The 20,005-nt window shown below is 45.1% G+C and overlaps 1 pseudogene; it reads right to left on the reverse strand.

Annotated features, from left to right (window-relative positions):
- Positions 1 to 3,734: 3,734 nt before the first annotated feature.
- LOC117422737 (5S ribosomal RNA) lies at positions 3,735 to 3,853 on the reverse strand (annotated as a pseudogene).
- Positions 3,854 to 20,005: the final 16,152 nt, after the last annotated feature.

A 20,005-nucleotide genomic window follows, 5' to 3' on the forward strand; every position in this document is an offset into this window, starting at 1 on the left:
TTCCAAGCCGCTTTCTCCTTACTAGTGAGCTTCTTGGGGAATTCATTGCACTCCAGGATCTTCTTTATCTGTGGTCCGACGAAGACACTGGCTTTGACCTTTGCCTCAGACAGCTTAGGGAAGAAGTCTTGAAGGTACTTGAAGGCTGCCGACTCCTTATCTAGAGCTCTGACAAATTGTTTCATAAGGCCCAATTTGATGTGCAGTGGTGGCATCAGCACCCTCCGGGGGTCCATCAGTGGCTCCCACTTGACGTTGTTCCTCCCCACAGAGAACTCGGTCCGCTGTGGCCAGTCCCGCCTGTGGTAGTGCGCCTTGGTGTCCCTGCTGTCCCAAAGGCAAAGATGGCAGGGAAACTTGGTAAAACCGCCTTGGAGACCCATCAGGAATGCCACCATTTTGAAGTCTCAAAATGCGTCTGCCGGATGCTTGCAGCCTCTTGATGCCATCTCAGAAAAATGCAGATATGTATCCACTTAGGCAGCTGGAACTAAACTGAACTGGTGGGCTTAAGGCCCCTGTATTTATACTACTATTTATATTACTGGAAAGTTCTAGAAAGTTCTAGAAGTTACTCCAAGTTTACTCAGCACTGAATCTATCTGGAATGTTCTTGAAAATAGGTAAATTTCAAAATATCACTGTCCTGGTCACAAAAGCAAAGTTTGTGGGGAATAATAGCCATTTTCTATACTTTTGAGGCATAAGCAATTAGGAAATAACACTTACTACCCAGGAACCAAAAAAAAAAATAAAAAATTGTTACACGGTATTATAAGTTTAACCCATACGATAAGAATAACAGTGATACTGGAATACTGGCAGAACTCAGCACACTTAGATACTATACTACTGAAATGTAATGATTTAGACGTCATTAGGATATTTTTAATGCAAATTAAGCTATTTACAGTATAAAACATTAAACAAAATACATAAAATATAAAAAGCAACAACATATAATGCATTATATTATATATATATATATATATATATATATATATATATAGACACACACTCGCTGGTTAATTTTTTTAAACGAGCATTATAATGTCTACGTCTTGAGAAGAACAGCCAAAACAGCATACAAGTACTGTATGTTGACATTTAGATTTAAATATTATATTTTAAAAGCATACATTTCATAAGAGGAAATTGGGTTCTGCCAAAGTGTATTATGGGTATGCAAATGTGATTCAACCCTGCCGCGCGGCTTCCACCCAACAGTATTGCGCAACACAAGGTTACATTTTCCAAGTTAAAAAATACGTTTCACTGTCAGATCGCTGTATTTAGATATCGTGTATATATATATATATATATATATATATATATATATATATATATATATATATATATATAGTGTTACAACAGGTATTACTTCAAAGATACAGTTTAACACAACATGGTATCAACCTGAGAGTCTGGGAGCCAAAAGGACATCAAATCACAGGGAGTAAACTACGAATTTGAAATCGAGGAGGAGTTTTCTACACTATTAATCGCCACACTACATGTGCCACTGAAGAATCTGCTTGTAAGGATGAGTCAAAAAATCCTACTTATCACACGCTACGGTTTCTGAAGTCTCATCAAATTACGCTGTCATTTCTAGCAGCAAGAGTTTGTTTCCGATTGGACAACACGTTTATATTTCTAGTGTGATTATTTAAGAAGGTTTTATTGGTAATCGCACGTGTGGTTGATATGTAAAATAAATAAAAGCAAGGGCCGCGCTCTGTCTGTAGAAAAAGCACTGAAATGTTCCTTTACACTGAAACGATTGTTTAAATTATAGATGTAATTGCTTGATAGTGTAATGTCAAGTGTATGAAATGTCACTATATAACATATTGCCATCTCAGAGCATCGGTGCAATTGTCCACTTAACGAAACGCCGCCTTTTTGGAGATAGGGGCTGTCTACTCTATAGAGGTATGATTTTCGCTTTGGGTACGAGAGGTAGTGGATTCAAATCCCGGACGAGCCCATTTTTTTATCGATGTATTTTTTTTATTTTTTATGAAACACTTTTTTCAATGAGGACAAGAGTATCCTTACACAAACTGTTTTAGCAATAGAAATCGTCTATAAAAATGCAAATAAATACATGGACATTTATTTATTTATCTATGTATTTATTTTTAATTTTGGCAGGGATAGTCCTCCATACAAGCCACCCCATATCTCGTAAATAATTGTCAACTACAGTTTTTGTGTAAAATATTTAAGGAGAATATCGAGTTTAAAATAAATAAAAAGGAATCTCCCCGTCGGGTAACTGCACCCCGGTCTCCCGCGGAGATGAAAAACACCCGCTCATCGCTATAACACCAGTCCTGAAAAGCTCCAGGAGACTCTCCTGCTATAGCATAATTTAACTGAAGGCAGTGCCACTGTACAGGTCCCAGTGGTAACCGTGTCTCACCTGCAGCTGTCAACCCACCTGCACTGCTGTTAACACCTACTGCTCCATCCACTGCCTTATAACACCGAGTCCATTGAAAAAAACGTGCAAGAAATTATGAACAGACAATAACAACAACATCAGCAGCAACAGCAGTTAAAGAAAACCAAAACAGAGACCATCAGGTACTTTTACTGCTCTACAAGTGTTGAGATGCCACAAAGCAAAGATCAGAGCAGAAAAAGAGGAAGCAGACAGAACCTCGGCCGCCTGGCCGACTGTGCAGGTTCTGCATTGGCATTAAAACAGGGACCGAACAGAAAAATACAACTATTGCCCTGCCAGGGTGTTTAACCTTTACAAAGATCAGGGGATGACACAGGAAAGGAATTTTGTATATTCACTGTGCACTATTATTTGTAGAACGTCTGTGTTGAGCTGACACCCCTCCCTCTAGAGCTGTTACAGCCTGTTTGAGTCCAAGCTGCTTCGGGACACTGAGAAGGGGGATTCTGGATATTTGGATTGTTTTAAACAATTATTATTGTGTTCATTCTTGCTGCTGTTGATATATAGCTGTATTACTTCTATTGCTATATCCATTGCTAACATTGCTGCTATTGATACATATATCATTTTGAATACTATTGTTATAGTTACTGTTACCTTTGCTGTTATTGAATTAGCTATTACTTTTATTGTTAATTGCATATGCAGGGATGGAAATAAGACTCCTAATGCAAAGCAGTTTGGTCCATTTCAGGTTTTACTAACTGCAGGCCCTTGTATAAACTGTACTGAAGAAGCTGGAAAAAAACAGATATGTGCTTAGCCATTTTAATAGTGTGTTTTTGCATATTTAAATGTGATTGCTTTAAATAGTTTTAGAATACAATTAATAAACCTCCTTTTGATAATTACTTTGTCTGGCTTCCTTGTCTGTGTCAAAGTTGTCTTTGTTTATATTCCATAAACTCTCACAGGTTATTCCACGTTGGCCAACCGTGTAACTAGATATATAAATAATATGTAATATGTGTGTGTGTGTCTATATATATATATATATAATGCATTATATGTTGTTGCTTTTTATATTTTATGTATTTTGTTTAATGTTTTATACTGTAAATAGCTTAATTTGCATTAAAAATATCCTAATGACGTCTAGATCATTACATTTCAGTAGTATAGTTTCTAAGTGTGCTGAGTTCTGCCAGTATTCCAGTATCACTGTTATTCTTATCGTATGGGTTAAATTTATGATAACACTGTAAGTGAGAATGTAATGTTTGTACAATGGCGCCCCCTCATGGTCTGCAGCAAGAAAAGCTTACAGCACCTGGTATTCCCAGGCGGTCTCCCATACAAGGACTAACCAGGCCCGACCTTACTTAGTTTCCGAGATCAGACGAGAGCGGGCGTTCTCAAGGTGGTATGGCCGTAAACGAAAGAACATGGAGATTACCGGGTATTTCCACCGCGTCTATCGTCTTGCCTTGAATTCTAAGATTAAAGAATGGTAGCAATAAAATATAAAATAATGAATTCATATTTACATTGCAGTCTTCCATTTGGAATCCTTATGCATGTTTTATATAAAACGGTTTGTGTTTTAGAAATAGATAATACCCAGTGTAGCCTAAGTATTATCTCCTTCTGGTATAAAACAATCATATTATCACTGCCATAAGCAGCATTAAATATGTTGGTTATATGGGGGTTACTTTCTGTCTCGCAGCCCGCGAACACATTCAATTTTAAAGGCACTCTGAGGATCCCTATCCAATGAATCCACCCTCTGTTTTGTTTTGTTTACTGTTAGCATTAAAGACAGTGCTGGCGTCAAGGTTATACTATGCAGTTGCAATAATTTACCATATTTGCCATGTTTATTAATATGGTTTATATTTGAAATTTAGATTTTAGTAAACCATTACAGTAAATATTACAGCAGTTTGTTGAGAATCCGCAGTCAGGTAGCATTTGAATGTAATGATGCATTTACAGTGTAAGTTTGCAAAGTTATTTGAACATAAGAACATAAGAAAATGTATGAGGAGACCATTCAGCTCATCTAAGGTCGCCCGGTTCCTAGTAGCTGATTGATCTCAGTCTCAATTTGGATCTTGAAGGATCCCAGTGATTCTGCCTCAACAACATGACTAGGTAACCCATTCCATCCCCTCCCCACTCTCTGTGTGAAGAAGTGTCTCCTCCCCTCTGTCCTGAGTCTATCTGCACTTCATGTCCCATTGTGTCCTCTGCTCCTGGGTTCTGTGCTGCGCTTAAAGTATTGGTTAAGGTTAACTTTGTCAGCTCCTTTTAAGATCTGAAAGACTTGTATGAATAGAATATCATATAGAGCAGCCCCCTGAATTGTGTTTGTATCAGACAGCTTGTATCAAATGGAATCAATGTGGTTAAAGATATAGGTCAGGCTGCTGTGTAAATTGAAGTTCATGTTTCATCATGCTGCTGTGTTAGTCTTGACCCCAGTGCCTTTCCCGCAGATCATTGGTCAAGTGCAGTGTGTGCTCGGCTGGGGCTGTTTATTTCAGTTTTAGGAACAAAGGACGACTGCTGTCAAATTCTTCTTCCAGCAGTATACTGTAGAACCGAGACTCAGTCACCTGAGCAGAATGAAGGACTTTTAACCTGGAACTCCTTTTTGTGTTTCTCACAGAATTAAACTCACGGGGAGGGAAGTTTGATCACAGCGCAAGGATCCATAAAATGAATAATTAAACCCAGTTTATACATGGCTTGGGAGAAACCTAAAGGACACAAAGGTAGTGAAATAAGTTGATGCATGGAGAGATCTAGCCTGGAATAACCTTTCCGTATTCAACACGACAGAGTGAACAGCTTGGTTCAGAATGACCGGGAGAACTGCACTTCCAAACGATGTCGTGTGGCTGAGCTTGATAGAAGAAATTCTCTGAATGGAACTGAAATATGAGCAGAAGAACCTGCGTGGAGAGCTCTGCTTATTTCAGTTGTGAGGAGGCCCATCAACCGCCCAGGTGCCCTACTTTGAACGTCTCGTATAGAACAATCACATTACTGGCACAGGCATGCTCTCTGCTGTCTATAACGGCTTCAGTACTGCTTTTGAAGAGCAATGTCTCAACGCATCGATCATCGTCAATTGTTTCCAGTCTGATATCTGGCAGCGGATTGCTCCTCTCAGTGGAGTCAGCAGTGAGAGAGTTCAGCTCCTTTCTGGATCACTGTCAGTGTCTGGGGTCAGGCTGCCTGACCCAGATGGTTTCCTCTGTAATCGAAGCCGGCTCTACGTTTTGACAGCTCTCTTTACTGCTCCTGCATTGGCAGGTGTTTCTGCAGCTTCAAGCCATTCACACAGGAGCCTGACTCAGTGCGGGACGAGGAGGAGGAGGAGGAGAAGGACCCAGAACTCACGCTGGAGGAGCTCACCCAGGTGGTTAAGACCATGAACACCGGTAAGACGCCAGGTCCAGATGGCATCCCGGGTGAGTATTACCATCTTTTTTGGGACACGCTAAAAGTCCATTTAGCGGAGGTCTACAGAGCGGTCTACAGGGAGAAGTGGTTGGGCCCTTCTATGCGGGAGAGTGTAATTACTCTCCTTCATAAGAAAGGGGAAGTTAAAGATCTACGGAATTGGCGCCCAATCAGCCTCCTTTGCGTGGATTACAAGATACTAGCCAAAGCTCTGATGCTCCGGCTACAAGTACACCTCCCTTTGGTCATTGGCCCCGACCAGGCTTGTGGTGTCCCAGGGAGGTCCATCACCGATATTTTAATGTTAACAAGTGACATTCTGGCTTATTCTAGAGAATGGAACCATCCCCTCTGCCTGTTCAACCTTGACCAGGAGAAGGCGTTCGATAGGGTAAGCCATGAATATATGTACAAAGTGATGGACCAGATGAAATTCGCTCCTGGACTTAGGGGGTGGGTTAAAACCATCTATACAAATATTAGTACCCGAGTCTTGGTGAACAGACACCTGACTGGTAAAATATCTATCCAGTCAGGGGTCAGACAGGGTTGCCCACTATCCCCACTGCTATATGTCGTGTGCATTGAACCCCTCCTGCAGGCAATTCGTAGGGATACCAATATAACTGGTTTCCAGCTGCCTGGATCCAACGGGGTCCAGGTCAAAACAATAGCATATATGGACGATGTGTCACTCATTTGCACCAACACATCGTCGGTACCTCGGATTAGTAATATCCTTGAGAAGTACTGCACGGCGACCGGGGCAGTGATTAATAAGTCCAAGAGCGAAGTCTACGTGTCTAAAAATTGGCAGGTAGATAGGGAACTGTCAGGCATGTACCCTGTCAAAAAGGACAAAATCAAGATTCTGGGCCTCATTTTCGAGAACAATAGCTCGGGGGCCCAGAGCTGGACGACGGCCATTAACCAGGTCCGTAAAAAGATTGGCGGATGGAGCACAAGATCCTTAACAATGACGGGTAGAGTATTAATAACCAAGTCTATACTGTTCCCCATCCTCTCTTATGTAGGAAAAATCTTTCCCCCAGACAGGACCACCAAAAAAGTGGTGGACCGCATTATCCACTGCTTTATCTGGGGCAGCAAGATGGAGCAGGTAAAGTGAGCCACCTTGAGTAAAGCCGACAAGAAGGGAGGTAAGGGGGTCCCGGACGTTGTGCAGCTCACCCGAGTGCAGGGGCTCACGCAAACTATCAAGAACATCCAGGCCCTGGACAGGAAGGTATGTTACATGAATCGTTTCTATTTTGCCACCTGTCTCAGGGCCTTGGGCCTCTGCACTATTGATAACACCGTGCCGTACTCCTGGGACCCCCCATTGTATTATAGAACCTTAAGGGACACTATATATAAATTGGGCTTAGATAAAGCAAAATTGGCCTCCTGGGAATACAAGGCTGTAACTAAATATCTTGCCGGTTCCCAGGAAATTGAAAAAGTAGCTACTTTCTCCCTCACCCAAAGCCAAAAAATCTGGGAGAATGTGTCTCACAGCTGCCTCAGTAATGTCCAGAACGATATAACATGGAACACCGTCCACAGTGCACTCCCCACTCGAGCGTTCATGTTCAGGAGGGGACTAGCCCAAGTAGAAACATGCCCCTATACAAAGTGCCGCAAGAGAGAAACACCAGCCCATATCTTCTGGGAGTGTGATGTGGCTGGCAGTGTCTGGCTCTCTGTCTCTGTCTTCCTAAACAGGTTTGCTGACACGGCCAAGATGACCGCTGAGACTGTGCTCTATGGGCCTGCGGGAGGAATCGCTACCAGCACAGCTAAGTGCGTTTGGCGTGTCATCAATGTTGTCAAGCAGATCCTGTGGGAAGGCCGTAACGTCTGTGTCTATCACAAGCAGGAGCTAGACACTATCACCACGACCAGAAGGGCACAAACTCTTATCAAGGACTTTGTAATTCTGGACATCCGGACCCTCGGGAAGGACAAGGCCTGCACGGAGTGGAGGATCGCCGGACTTCAGGACGTGAAGATGGAATAAAGGAAAAAACTGGAACCGCTAGCTCCTAGGAGCGGGACTACGGGGCACCGCTAAGCCTTTTATTTATTTTGTCATGCCAGCATTCCGCCCTTTTTAGCTGGCATGACCGTTTTTGAACGGTGCCCTGGTTTTATGTAGTCTTTTTGTTTCAGTTTTATGGACTTTTATTTTATTTATTTTGAATGTTTTATTTGATTTTGTTTTGTTTTGTTTTATGTATCTAAAAGATTTTTAATGTCAACTATTAAAAGTTACATTTTAAGTGTTTTAAAATTTTAGAATTTTAACTCACTGTTTTATACACTGTCCCTTTTCCCCTGTCCACACCAGTGCAGCGTTTCACGCAGTAGGCAGAACAGAAGGAAACAACACGCTGCTTTAAGGTTCAAAGATTTATTTATGATGTTAACTCTTTGCACCCTACAAAGCCCACTGCTTTTAGTTGCTTGCCCTGTAACGACACAATGAGTGTGTAACGCCACTCTTTTATAACTTAGCTTCGCCCCTTTATGCTAATCGAGTGCCGGAGCGAACAGCTATCCCATTGGTCACCAGCCGCACACTAGGACCAATGAGCACACACAACCAACAGCCAATGACAGGGGCCAGAGCGCACCATGCACGCAGGATAGCTTGCACAGCCTCAGGGACGGAGCGAACCCGCAACTACAGGTAATACAGGGGGGGGGGGGGACACAATACAGCGGTATTAACAGCACACAGACAGTGGAAACAGAGGGAATACAGTACGCAAACATAATACACGGATCGCTACAATACTGTTATTTTAAAAAAAAAATAATGTCAACTATTAAAAGTTACATTTTAAGTGTTTTAAAATTTTAGAATTTTAACTCACTGTTTTACACACTGTCCCTTTGCCCCTGTCCCTTTTTAGTTTTAGTTGTATAGTTTTATTGTTCTGTTTTATGTTCACCTTTGAACCTTTTTAACAGAGCACTCCCCAGCCCTCACAAGCACTGTTTTTTTATAGATGGTTTTAGCATGTTGATTTTAATCTGTGTCTGTTTTAACCATGTACAAAGCACGATTGTCTTGGTGTTTTTAAATGTATTTTAAATGCTTTTAAAACAAAATGTATGTCTGTATGCATGAATGTCATCTTTAAAAGAAATGTAAAATGAATGAAAAAAAGAATGGGTGTAAATGTAAAAAATGTAAAATCTCAATAAAAGAGTATTTTACTAAAGATTTCCGTGGAGAGGAACATTTATGAGTTTCAACTAATTTTTTGATTCCCTGCTTTGGCGGGGCTTCCTTGTGTTGTTATTATTTATTTCTTAGCAGACGCCCTTATCCAGGGCGACTTACAATCGTAAGCAAAAACATTTCAAGCGTTACAATACAAGTAATACAATAAGAGCAAGGAATACAATAACTTTTGTTCAAGTAAAGTGCAAGTTTGACAAACCACAATTCAATAATACAGCAGGTAATAGTGATAGTTACATCAGGATATGATTAAATAGTGATAGTTACATCAGGATATGATTAAATACAAAGTACTACAGGTTAAAAACTTGGCAGATTACAGTATTCTGAAGTACAGGATTAAATGCAGTAAAATAGGGGCTGATAAGAGCAAAATAAAGCACATTACATGAAGGGTGATAGTGTCCCAGGATACAAACAGAGGAGTTCTACAGGTGCTCTTTGAAGAGGTGAGTCTTAAGGAGGCGCCGGAATGTGGTCAGGGACTGGGCAGTCCTGACATCTGTAGGAAGGTCATTCCACCACTGCGGAGCAAGGGTGGAGAAGGAGCAGGCTTTGGAGGCAGGGGAGCGTAGCGGTGGTAGAGCTAGTCTTCTAGTGCAGGCGGAGCGGAGAGGTCGAGTGGGGGTGTAGGGAGAGATGAGGGTCTGGAGGTAGCTGGGTGCAGACTGGTCAAGGCATCTGTAGGCTAGTACAAGAGTCTTGAACTGGATGCGAGCGGTGATCGGGAGCCAGTGGAGCGAGCGGAGTAGTGGAGTAGCGTGGGCGAAGCGAGGCAGAGAGAACACCAGGCGGGCAGCAGAGTTCTGGATGAGCTGGAGCGGACGGGTGGCGGACGCAGGGAGGCCAGCCAGGAGGGAGTTGCAGTAGTCTAGGCGGGAGAGTACCAGGGCCTGGACCAGGAGCTGGGTAGCATAGTTGGTGAGGAAGGGTCGGATTCTTCGGATGTTGCTCAGGAAGAATCGGCAAGTGCGTGCCAGAGTGGAGATGTGCTGGGAATAAGAGAGGCAGGGGTCCACGGTGACTCCAAGGTTCTTAGCGGAGGAAGAGGGAGAGAGTGTGGTAGATTCCAGAGGAACAGAGATGGAGAGATCAGAGGAGGGGGAGGAGGAGGGAAAGAAAAGGAGGTCAGATTTAGAGAGGTTGAGTTTGAGGTGATGCGAGTGCATCCAGGAGGAAATAGCAGACAGACAGGTAGAGATACGGGAGGGGATGGTGGAGTCAGAGGTGGGGAAGGAGAGGAAAATCTGAGCATCATCAGCATAGAAATGGTATGAGAAACCATAGGATGCGATGAGGGGGCCCAGGGAGCGGGTGTAGAGACAGAACAGGAGAGGACCCAAGACTGACCCTTGGGGGACTCCAGTTAAGAGAGGGTGAGGTGTGGAGGTTGCTCCACGCCAGGTTACCTGGTAAGTGCGGTTGGAGAGGTAGGAGGAGAACCAGGCCAGAGCAGTGCCAGAGATCCCCAGGTCAGCAAGAGATGATAGTAGAATAGAGTGATCAACAGTGTCAAAGGCAGCAGAGAGGTCGAGGAGAATTAGGACAGAGGAGAGAGAGGCAGCTCGGGCACATTTAAGTGAGTTGGTGACAGACAGGAGGGCGGTTTCAGTAGAGTGAGCAGAGCGGAAGCCAGATTGGAGAGGGTCCAGCAGAGAGTGGTTGGACAGGAAAGCAGAGAGCTGGCGGTGTACAGTCCGCTCGAGGGTTTTGGAGAGGAAGGGTAGGAGGGAGACAGGACGGTAGCTCTGGAGGCAGGTGGGGTCTAGGGTAGGTTTTTTGAGGAGGGGAGTGATCGATGCTTTTTTGAAGGCAGAGGGGAAGATACCAGAAAGTAGAGAGGTGTTGAGGAGGGAGGAGATGAAGGGGAGTAGAGCAGGAGCAGCAGCTTGAAAGAGGTGAGTGGGGAGGGGTTCCAAGGCACACGTGGTGGGTTTGTGACCCTGGAGCAGGGAGGAGAGGTCAGAGTCTGAGAGGGGCAAGAAGGTGGAGAAGGAGGGTGAGTTAGTAGGGGTTGCAGTGGGTGTAGGAGTTGGAGCGGGAGGGGGTGCGGGGAGGGAGAGGTGTTAAAGAGTTTGCGGATATCTGATATTTTAGAAGAGAAGAAGGAGGCAAAGTCATCAGGGGAGATAGAGGAGGGAGGAGGAGGGGGGGAGGGTTTAGGAGGGAGGAGAAGGTAGAGAATAGTTTACGTGGGTTGTTAGTGGAGGCTTGGATTACAGATTGGAAATAAGCACATTTAGCAGAGGAGAGAGTAGAGGAGAAGGAGGAGAGGAGAGTGCGGTAAAGGTCTAGGGCAGCAGGGAGTTTGGTTCTCTTCCATTTCTTTTCAGCAGATCGCAGTGTGATTCTTGCCGAGCGGAGCGCAGAGGAGAGCCAGGGATGGGGATGGGAGGGGCGAGCAGGACGGGAGGTGAGGGGACAGAGGGAGTCGAGGGAGGAGGTGAGTGAGGAGAAGAGGGTGGAGGTAGCAGAGTCTACGGAGAGTTGTGAGAAGGAGTCGATAGGAGGGAGGTGAGAGAGAGCAGTGGATGCAAGGACAGAGGGGGAGAGAGAGCGGAGGTTACGGCGAGAGGTGACAGTGGGGGTAGGAGGAGCAGGGAGTGGGGGGAGAGACAGAGAAAAAGAGATGAAATAGTGATCAGAGAGGTCCAGGGGGGTGACAGAGAGGGTGGAGGGGCAGCAGGCCCTGGAGAAGGTGAGGTCCAGTTGACGGCCAGCTTTGTGGGTAGGAGGGGACGGAGAGAGATAGAAGTCGAAGGAGTGCAGGAGAGGGAGGAATCCAGCAGAGTGGCTGGTATGATAAACAGGCGTGCTATTCACAGTAACCTCCGTTACAGACTGCAGCATTTTGCTCAAACTGAAAAAGACGTTCATCAACGAATTAATTAATAACGAAAGAACACAGACAAGCATTGCAAGTAAAGATAACAGTCGTGTCGATCCAGCTCAGGCGGCAGCGGGTCTCCCATCTCACACACTGGAGATGGTCCAGGCTCCCTCATTAACCTCCGGGAACGGCCGCCCCTCCTCCGCTTTCGTTTCTGGGCAGGCACGAGGTTCCCCTTCCTCCTGGAAGGGGCTGCACGCCTCTTGGTGCCCGAACTCCCCGCAGGCAAGGCACCAGCCTTGCTCCTCCAGGCCACCGAGGAGATCCTCCAGTCCGCCATCCCACCGGTTCCGTGACGGCTCGGGGTCGCACCACAGCCACTGGTCCGTCTCCGTCTTCTATCTGCTCCTGCTTAACGCTGGATTGCATCTTTTTTTCATCCCACTTCTCTCACACCAGTGCAGCGTTTCACGCAGTAGGCAGAACAGAAGGAAACGACACGCTGCTTTAAGGTTCAAAGATTTATTTATGATGTTAACTCTTTGCACCCTACAAAGCCCACTGCTTTAGTTGCTTGCCCTGTAACGACACAATGAGTGTGTAACGCCACTCTTTTATAACTTAGCTTCGCCCCTTTATGCTAATCGAGTGCCGGAGCGAACAGCTATCCCATTGGTCCCCAGCCGCACACTAGGACCAATGAGCACACACAACCAACAGCCAATGACAGGGGCCAGAGCGCACCATGCACGCAGGATAGCTCGCACAGCCACAGGGACAGAGCGAACCCGCAACTACAGGTAATACAGACGGGGGGGGGGGGGGGACGGGACACAATACAGCGGTATTAACAGCACACAGACAGTGGAAACAGAGGGAATACAGTACGCAAACATAATACACGGATCGCTACAATACTGTTATTTAAAAAAAAAAATAATGTCAACTATTAAAAGTTACATTTTAAGTGTTTTAAAATTTTAGAATTTTAACTCACTGTTTTACACACTGTCCCTTTGCCCCTGTCCCTTTTTAGTTTTAGTTGTATAGTTTTATTGTTCTGTTTTATCTTCACCTTTGAACCTTTTTAACAGAGCACTCCCCAGCCCTCACAAGCACTGTTTTTTTATAGATGGTTTTAGCATGTTGATTTTAATCTGTGTCTGTTTTAACCATGTACAAAGCACGATTGTCTTGGTGTTTTTAAATGTATTTTAAATGCTTTTAAAACAAAATGTATGTCTGTATGCATGAATGTCATCTTTAAAAGAAATGTAAAATGAATGAAAAAAAGAATGGGTGTAAATGTAAAAAATGTAAAATCTCAATAAAAGAGTATTTTACTAAAGATTTCCGTGGAGAGGAACATTTATGAGTTTCAACTAATTTTTTGATTCCCTGCTTTGGCAGGGCTTCCTTGTGTTGTTATTATTTATTTCTTAGCAGACGCCCTTATCCAGGGCGACTTACAATCGTAAGCAAAAACATTTCAAGCGTTACAATACAAGTAATACAATAAGAGCAAGGAATACAATAACTTTTGTTCAAGTAAAGTACAAGTTTGACAAATCACAATTCAATAATACAGCAGGTAATAGTGATAGTTACATCAGGATATGATTAAATAGTGATAGTTACATCAGGATGTGATTAAATACAAAGTACTACAGGTTAAAAACTTGGCAGATTACAGTATTCTGAAGTACAGGATTAAATGCAGTAAAATAGGGGCTGATAAGAGCAAAATAAAGCACATTACATGAAGGGTGATAGTGTCCCAGGATACAAACAGAGGAGTTCTACAGGTTCTCTTTGAAGAGGTGAGTCTTAAGGAGGCGCCGGAATGTGGTCAGGGACTGGGCAGTCCTGACATCTGTAGGAAGGTCATTCCACCACTGCGGAGCAAGGGTGGAGAAGGAGCAGGCTTTGGAGGCAGGGGAGCGTAGCGGTGGTAGAGCTAGTCTTCTAGTGCAGGCGGAGCGGAGAGGTCGAGTGGGGGTGTAGGGAGAGATGAGGGTCTGGAGGTAGCTGGGTGCAGTCTGGTCAAGGCATCTGTAGGCTAGTACAAGAGTCTTGAACTGGATGCGAGCGGTGATCGGGAGCCAGTGGAGCGATCGGAGTAGTGGAGTAGCGTGGGCGAAGCGAGGCAGAGAGAACACCAGGCGGGCAGCAGAGTTCTGGATGAGCTGGAGCGGACGGGTGGCGGACGCAGGGAGGCCAGCCAGGAGGGAGTTGCAGTAGTCTAGGCGGGAGAGTACCAGGGCCTGGACCAGGAGCTGGGTAGCATAGTTGGTGAGGAAGGGTCGGATTCTTCGGATGTTGCTCAGGAAGAATCGGCAAGTGCGTGCCAGAGTGGAGATGTGCTGGGAATAAGAGAGGCAGGGGTCCAGGGTGACTCCAAGGTTCTTAGCGGAGGAAGAGGGAGAGAGTGTGGTAGATTCCAGAGGAACAGAGATGGAGAGATCAGAGGAGGGGGAGGAGGAGGGAAAGAAAAGGAGGTCAGATTTAGAGAGGTTGAGTTTGAGGTGATGCGAGTGCATCCAGGAGGAAATAGCAGACAGACAGGTAGAGATACGGGAGGGGATGGTGGAGTCAGAGGTGGGGAAGGAGAGGAAAATCTGAGCATCATCAGCATAGAAATGGTATGAGAAACCATAGGATGCGATGAGGGGGCCCAGGGAGCGGGTGTAGAGAGAGAACAGGAGAGGACCCAAGACTGACCCTTGGGGGACTCCAGTTAAGAGAGGGTGAGGTGTGGAGGTTGCTCCACGCCAGGTTACCTGGTAAGTGCGGTTGGAGAGGTAGGAGGAGAACCAGGCCAGAGCAGTGCCAGAGATCCCCAGGTCAGCAAGAGATGATAGTAGAATAGAGTGATCAACAGTGTCAAAGGCAGCAGAGAGGTCGAGGAGAATTAGGACAGAGGAGAGAGAGGCAGCTCGGGCACATTTAAGTGAGTTGGTGACAGACAGGAGGGCGGTTTCAGTAGAGTGAGCAGAGCGGAAGCCAGATTGGAGAGGGTCCAGCAGAGAGTGGTTGGACAGGAAAGCAGAGAGCTGGCGGTGTACAGTCCGCTCGAGGGTTTTGGAGAGGAAGGGTAGGAGGGAGACAGGACGGTAGCTCTGGAGGGAGGTGGGGTCGAGGGTAGGTTTTTTGAGGAGGGGAGTGATCGAGGCTTTTTTGAAGGCAGAGGGGAAGATACCAGAAAGTAGAGAGGTGTTGAGGAGGGAGGAGATGAAGGGGAGTAGAGCAGGAGCAGCAGCTTGAAAGAGGTGAGTGGGGAGGGGGTCCAAGGCACACGTGGTGGGTTTGTGACCCTGGAGCAGGGAGGAGAGGTCAGAGTCTGAGAGGGGCAAGAAGGTGGAGAAGGACGGTGAGTTAGTAGGGGTTGCAGTGGGTGTAGGAGTTGGAGCGGGAGGGGGTGCGGGGGAGGGAGAGGTGTTAAAGAGTTTGCGGATATCTGAAATTTTAGAAGAGAAGAAGGAGGCAAAGTCATCAGGGGAGATAGAGGAGGGAGGAGGAGGGGGGGAGGGTTTAGGAGGGAGGAGAAGGTAGAGAATAGTTTACGTGGGTTGTTAGTGGAGGCTTGGATTACAGATTGGAAATAAGCACATTTAGCAGAGGAGAGAGTAGAGGAGAAGGAGGAGAGGAGAGTGCGGTAAAGGTCTAGGGCAGCAGGGAGTTTGGTTCTCTTCCATTTCTTTTCAGCAGATCGCAGTGTGATTCTTGCCGAGCGGAGCGCAGAGGAGAGCCAGGGATGGGGATGGGAGGGGCGAGCAGGACGGGAGGTGAGGGGACAGAGGGAGTCGAGGGAGGAGGTGAGTGAGGAGAAGAGGGTGGAGGTAGCAGAGTCTACGGAGAGTTGTGAGAAGGAGTCAATAGGAGGGAGGTGAGAGAGAGCAGTGGAGGCAAGGACAGAGGGGGAGAGAGAGCGGAGGTTACGGCGAGAGGTGACAGTGGGGGTAGGAGGAGCAGGGAGTGGGGGGAGAGACAGAGAAAAAGAGATGAAATAGTGATCAGAGAGGTCCAGGGGGGTGACAGAGAGGGTGGAGGGGCAGCAGGCCCTGGAGAAGGTGAGGTCCAGTTGACGGCCAGCTTTGTGGGTAGGAGGGGACGGAGAGAGACAGAAGTCGAAGGAGTGCAGGAGAGGGAGGAATCCAGCAGAGTGGCTGGTATGATAAACAGGCGTGCTATTCACAGTAACCTCCGTTACAGACTGCAGCATTTTGCTCAAACTGAAAAAGACGTTCATCAACGAATTAATTAATAACGAAAGAACACAGACAAGCATTGCAAGTAAAGATAACAGCGGTATTAACAGCACACAGACAGTGGAACAGAGGGAATACAGTACGCAAACATAATACACGGATCGCTACAATACTGTTATTTAAAAAAAAAAAATAATGTCAACTATTAAAAGTTACATTTTAAGTGTTTTAAAATTTTAGAATTTTAACTCACTGTTTTACACACTGTCCCTTTGCCCCTGTCCCTTTTTAGTTTTAGTTGTATAGTTTTATTGTTCTGTTTTATCTTCACCTTTGAACCTTTTTAACAGAGCACTCCCCAGCCCTCACAAGCACTGTTTTTTTATAGATGGTTTTAGCATGTTGATTTTAATCTGTGTCTGTTTTAACCATGTACAAAGCACAATTGTCTTGGTGTTTTTAAATGTATTTTAAATGCTTTTAAAACAAAATGTATGTCTGTATGAATGAATGTCATCTTTAAAAGAAATGTAAAATGAATGAAAAAACGAATGGGTGTAAATGTAAAAAAATGTAAAATCTCAATAAAAGAGTATTTTACTAAAGATTTCCGTGGAGAGGAACATTTATGAGTTTCAACTAATTTTTTGATGCCCTGCTTTGGCGGGGCTTCCTTGTGTTGTAAAATAATAGAATTACAGTATATAGTGTTGGTATGATAAACAGGCGTGCTATTCACAGTAACCGCCGTTACAGACTGCAGCATTTTGCTCAAACTGAAAAAGTGGGTGTCTTAGTTGTGTATGTACAGTAGATCCGTTTGTACCCCAGTTTCATCCAATCACTCAACCATTCGTGCAATTAGTGATGGTGGGAAGGGAAGTGAAGCCTCTGAATCATTTGGTTCGCAAAATTCACTGAGCCGAAGCAGATGAAACGCTTCGTGCTCTTTAGTGCCATCTCTTGGTATATCTGCAGAACTCAATACATTAAGTTTAGGCACAGACCTGCACAACAGCGCCAAAACCATGTAGCGGCGGCAGCAGTATTACATCCGTAGTGGTTTAGCACTACCATGGAGAATGAATGGGAAATCGTTTAGGGCGGTTTAGCTCAACAATTCTTGTCGGCCGGTAGGGTATACTTGGATGGGAGACCGCCTGGGAATACCTGGTGCTGTAAGCGTTTCTTGCTGCAGACCACGAGGGGGCGCCATAGTACAGACATTGCATTCTCTACTACTATGTGAATCATAAATTCAAGTTCTCTGATTTGTTTTTGATACATAACATTTCTCATAGTTTACCCCGGTTTGCCGTGCTTATTAACAGGCTTTACCATCCCTCTCTGTGCTTGCAATGCTTGCCTACGCTTCACTATGCTTTCACCGTGCTTTATTACACTTTGCTATGCATTTACTATGGGAAGCTTTTATAAGGGATTGACAGGCTATCCTGAATTGTAATGATATTGTGGGTTCTGCATGTCTCGTCTCCAGCCACTCAAATATTTGCTGGTATTAAGAGTAGATGGGGCACAGGGCTGGTTTGTGCAGGTGCTGTGGAGATGTACAGCGGAGCAGGAGAAGGGTTCAGGTGGGTTGGATGGGTTGCCTAGTTTGTGGAATCTCTGATCCAGTAGATCTGTGTGAATGGCTTGAAGCTGCAGAAACACCTGCCAATGCAAGAGCAGGAAAGAGAGCCGTCAAAACGTAGAGCCGGCTTCGATTACAGAGGAAACCATCTGGGTCAGGCAGCCTGACCCCAGACACTGACAGTGTTCCAGAAAGGAGCTGAACTCTCTCTCTCACTGCTGACTCCCCTGAGAGGAGCAATCCTCTGCCAGATATCAGACTGGAAACAATTGACGATGATCGATGCGTTGAGACATTGCTCTTCAAAAGCAGTACTGAAGCCGTTATAGACAGCAGAGAGCATGCCTGTGCCAGTAATGTGATTGTTCTATACGAGACGTTCAAAGTAGGGCACCTGGGCGGTTGATGGGCCTCCTCACAACTGAAATAAGCAGAGCTCTCCACACAGGTTCTTCTGCTCATATTTCAGTTCCATTCAGAGAATTTCTTCTATCAAGCTCAGCCACACGACATCGTTTGGAAGTGCAGTTCTCCCGGTCATTCTGAACCAAGCTGTTCACTCTGTCGTGTTGAATACGGAAAGGCTATTCCAGGCTAGATCTCTCCATGCATCAACTTATTTCACTACCTTTGTGTCCTTTAGGTTTCTCCCAAGCCATGTATAAACTGGGTTTAATTATTCATTTTATGGATCCTTGCGCTGTGATCAAACTTCCCTCCCCGTGAGTTTAATTCTGTGAGAAACACAAAAAGGAGTTCCAGGTTAAAAGTCCTTCATTCTGCTCAGGTGACTGAGTCTCGGTTCTACAGTATACTGCTGGAAGAATAATTTGACAGCAGTCGTCCTTTGTTCCTAAAACTGGAATAAACAGCCCCAGCCGAGCACACACTGCACTTGACCAATGATCTGCGGGAAAGGCACTGGAGCCAAGACTAACACAGCAGCATGTTGAAACATGAACTTCAATTTACACAGCAGCCTGACCTATATCTTTAACCACATTGATTCCATTTGATACAAGCTGCCTGATACAAACACAATTCAGGGGGCTGCTCTATATGATATTGTATTCATACAAGTCTTTCAGATCTTAAAAGGAGCCGACAAAGTTAACCCTAACCAATACTTTAAGCGCAGCACAGAACCCAGGACCAGAGGACACAGTGGGACATGAAGTGCAGATAGACTCAGGACAGCGGGAAGGAGACACTTCTTCACACAGAGAGTGGGGAGGGGATGGAATGGGTTACCTAGTCATGTTGTTGAGGCAGAATCACTGGGATCCTTTAAGATCCAAATTGAGACTGAGATCAATCAGCTACTAGGAACCGGGCGACCTTAGATGAGTTGAATGGTCTCCTCATACATTTTCTTATGTTCTTATGTTCAAATAACTTTGCAAACTTACACTATAAATGCATCATTACATTCAAATGCTACCTGACTGCGGATTCTCAAGAAACTGCTGTAATATTTTAGCACTAGCCTGTTTTTCCCAACCATTAAAAGCCATTAAAATAAGCATTGCCACAAATAGGTTAAAATAAAGACCGTTCATGTTCCATGTGTTAGAAAGAGATATCCTCACTTACCACCGGTCACACTGTGTGGCACCACATCACTAGCATTGGCACACAAGGCTCTGTACAAACAGCTGCTGCTAGTTGGGGCTGGAGTTGTGAACTCACATTTTGGCTACCAATGAAAAGTAAATAAATGGGTAGTAACTATATTCATGTTTTCACTTGAGGGATGGACAGACAGTAAACATAATTATATATATATATATATATATATATATATATATATATATATATATATATATATATATATATATATAAACCTTGAAGATACTGTATTTTCTTGGCCATTTCTAATAATAGACGTCGGATTCAGTGGCCAAGAGTTGCGTCGCACAGTGAAGAACTTTTCTGAAGCAGCAGAGAGGTGCAGCAACTGGCTGTGGTTGAGACGGAAAGATTCTGGCTGGGGATCTCAAGCACAATAGAAAGAAAAACGCTGATGTACAGGTAAGTAAGCTGGGCGGATTTAAGGTGTCGTGGGCTAGTCGACGAAACACCGAGGATGGAAGGTGCCCACTTGAAGACCCCAGAGATGTATCCTACTTAGCTCAATCCAGACGGCTGTCATGCTGATGCGCTGGGGAGACCGCACTGGGGTTGATCCCCGGAGCCAGCATCGCAGCCGCTGTGTGTGCTGATGCGCTAG

Source organism: Acipenser ruthenus, chromosome 15 (assembly GCF_902713425.1).
Source record: "Acipenser ruthenus chromosome 15, fAciRut3.2 maternal haplotype, whole genome shotgun sequence".
NCBI lineage: Eukaryota > Metazoa > Chordata > Actinopteri > Acipenseriformes > Acipenseridae > Acipenser > Acipenser ruthenus.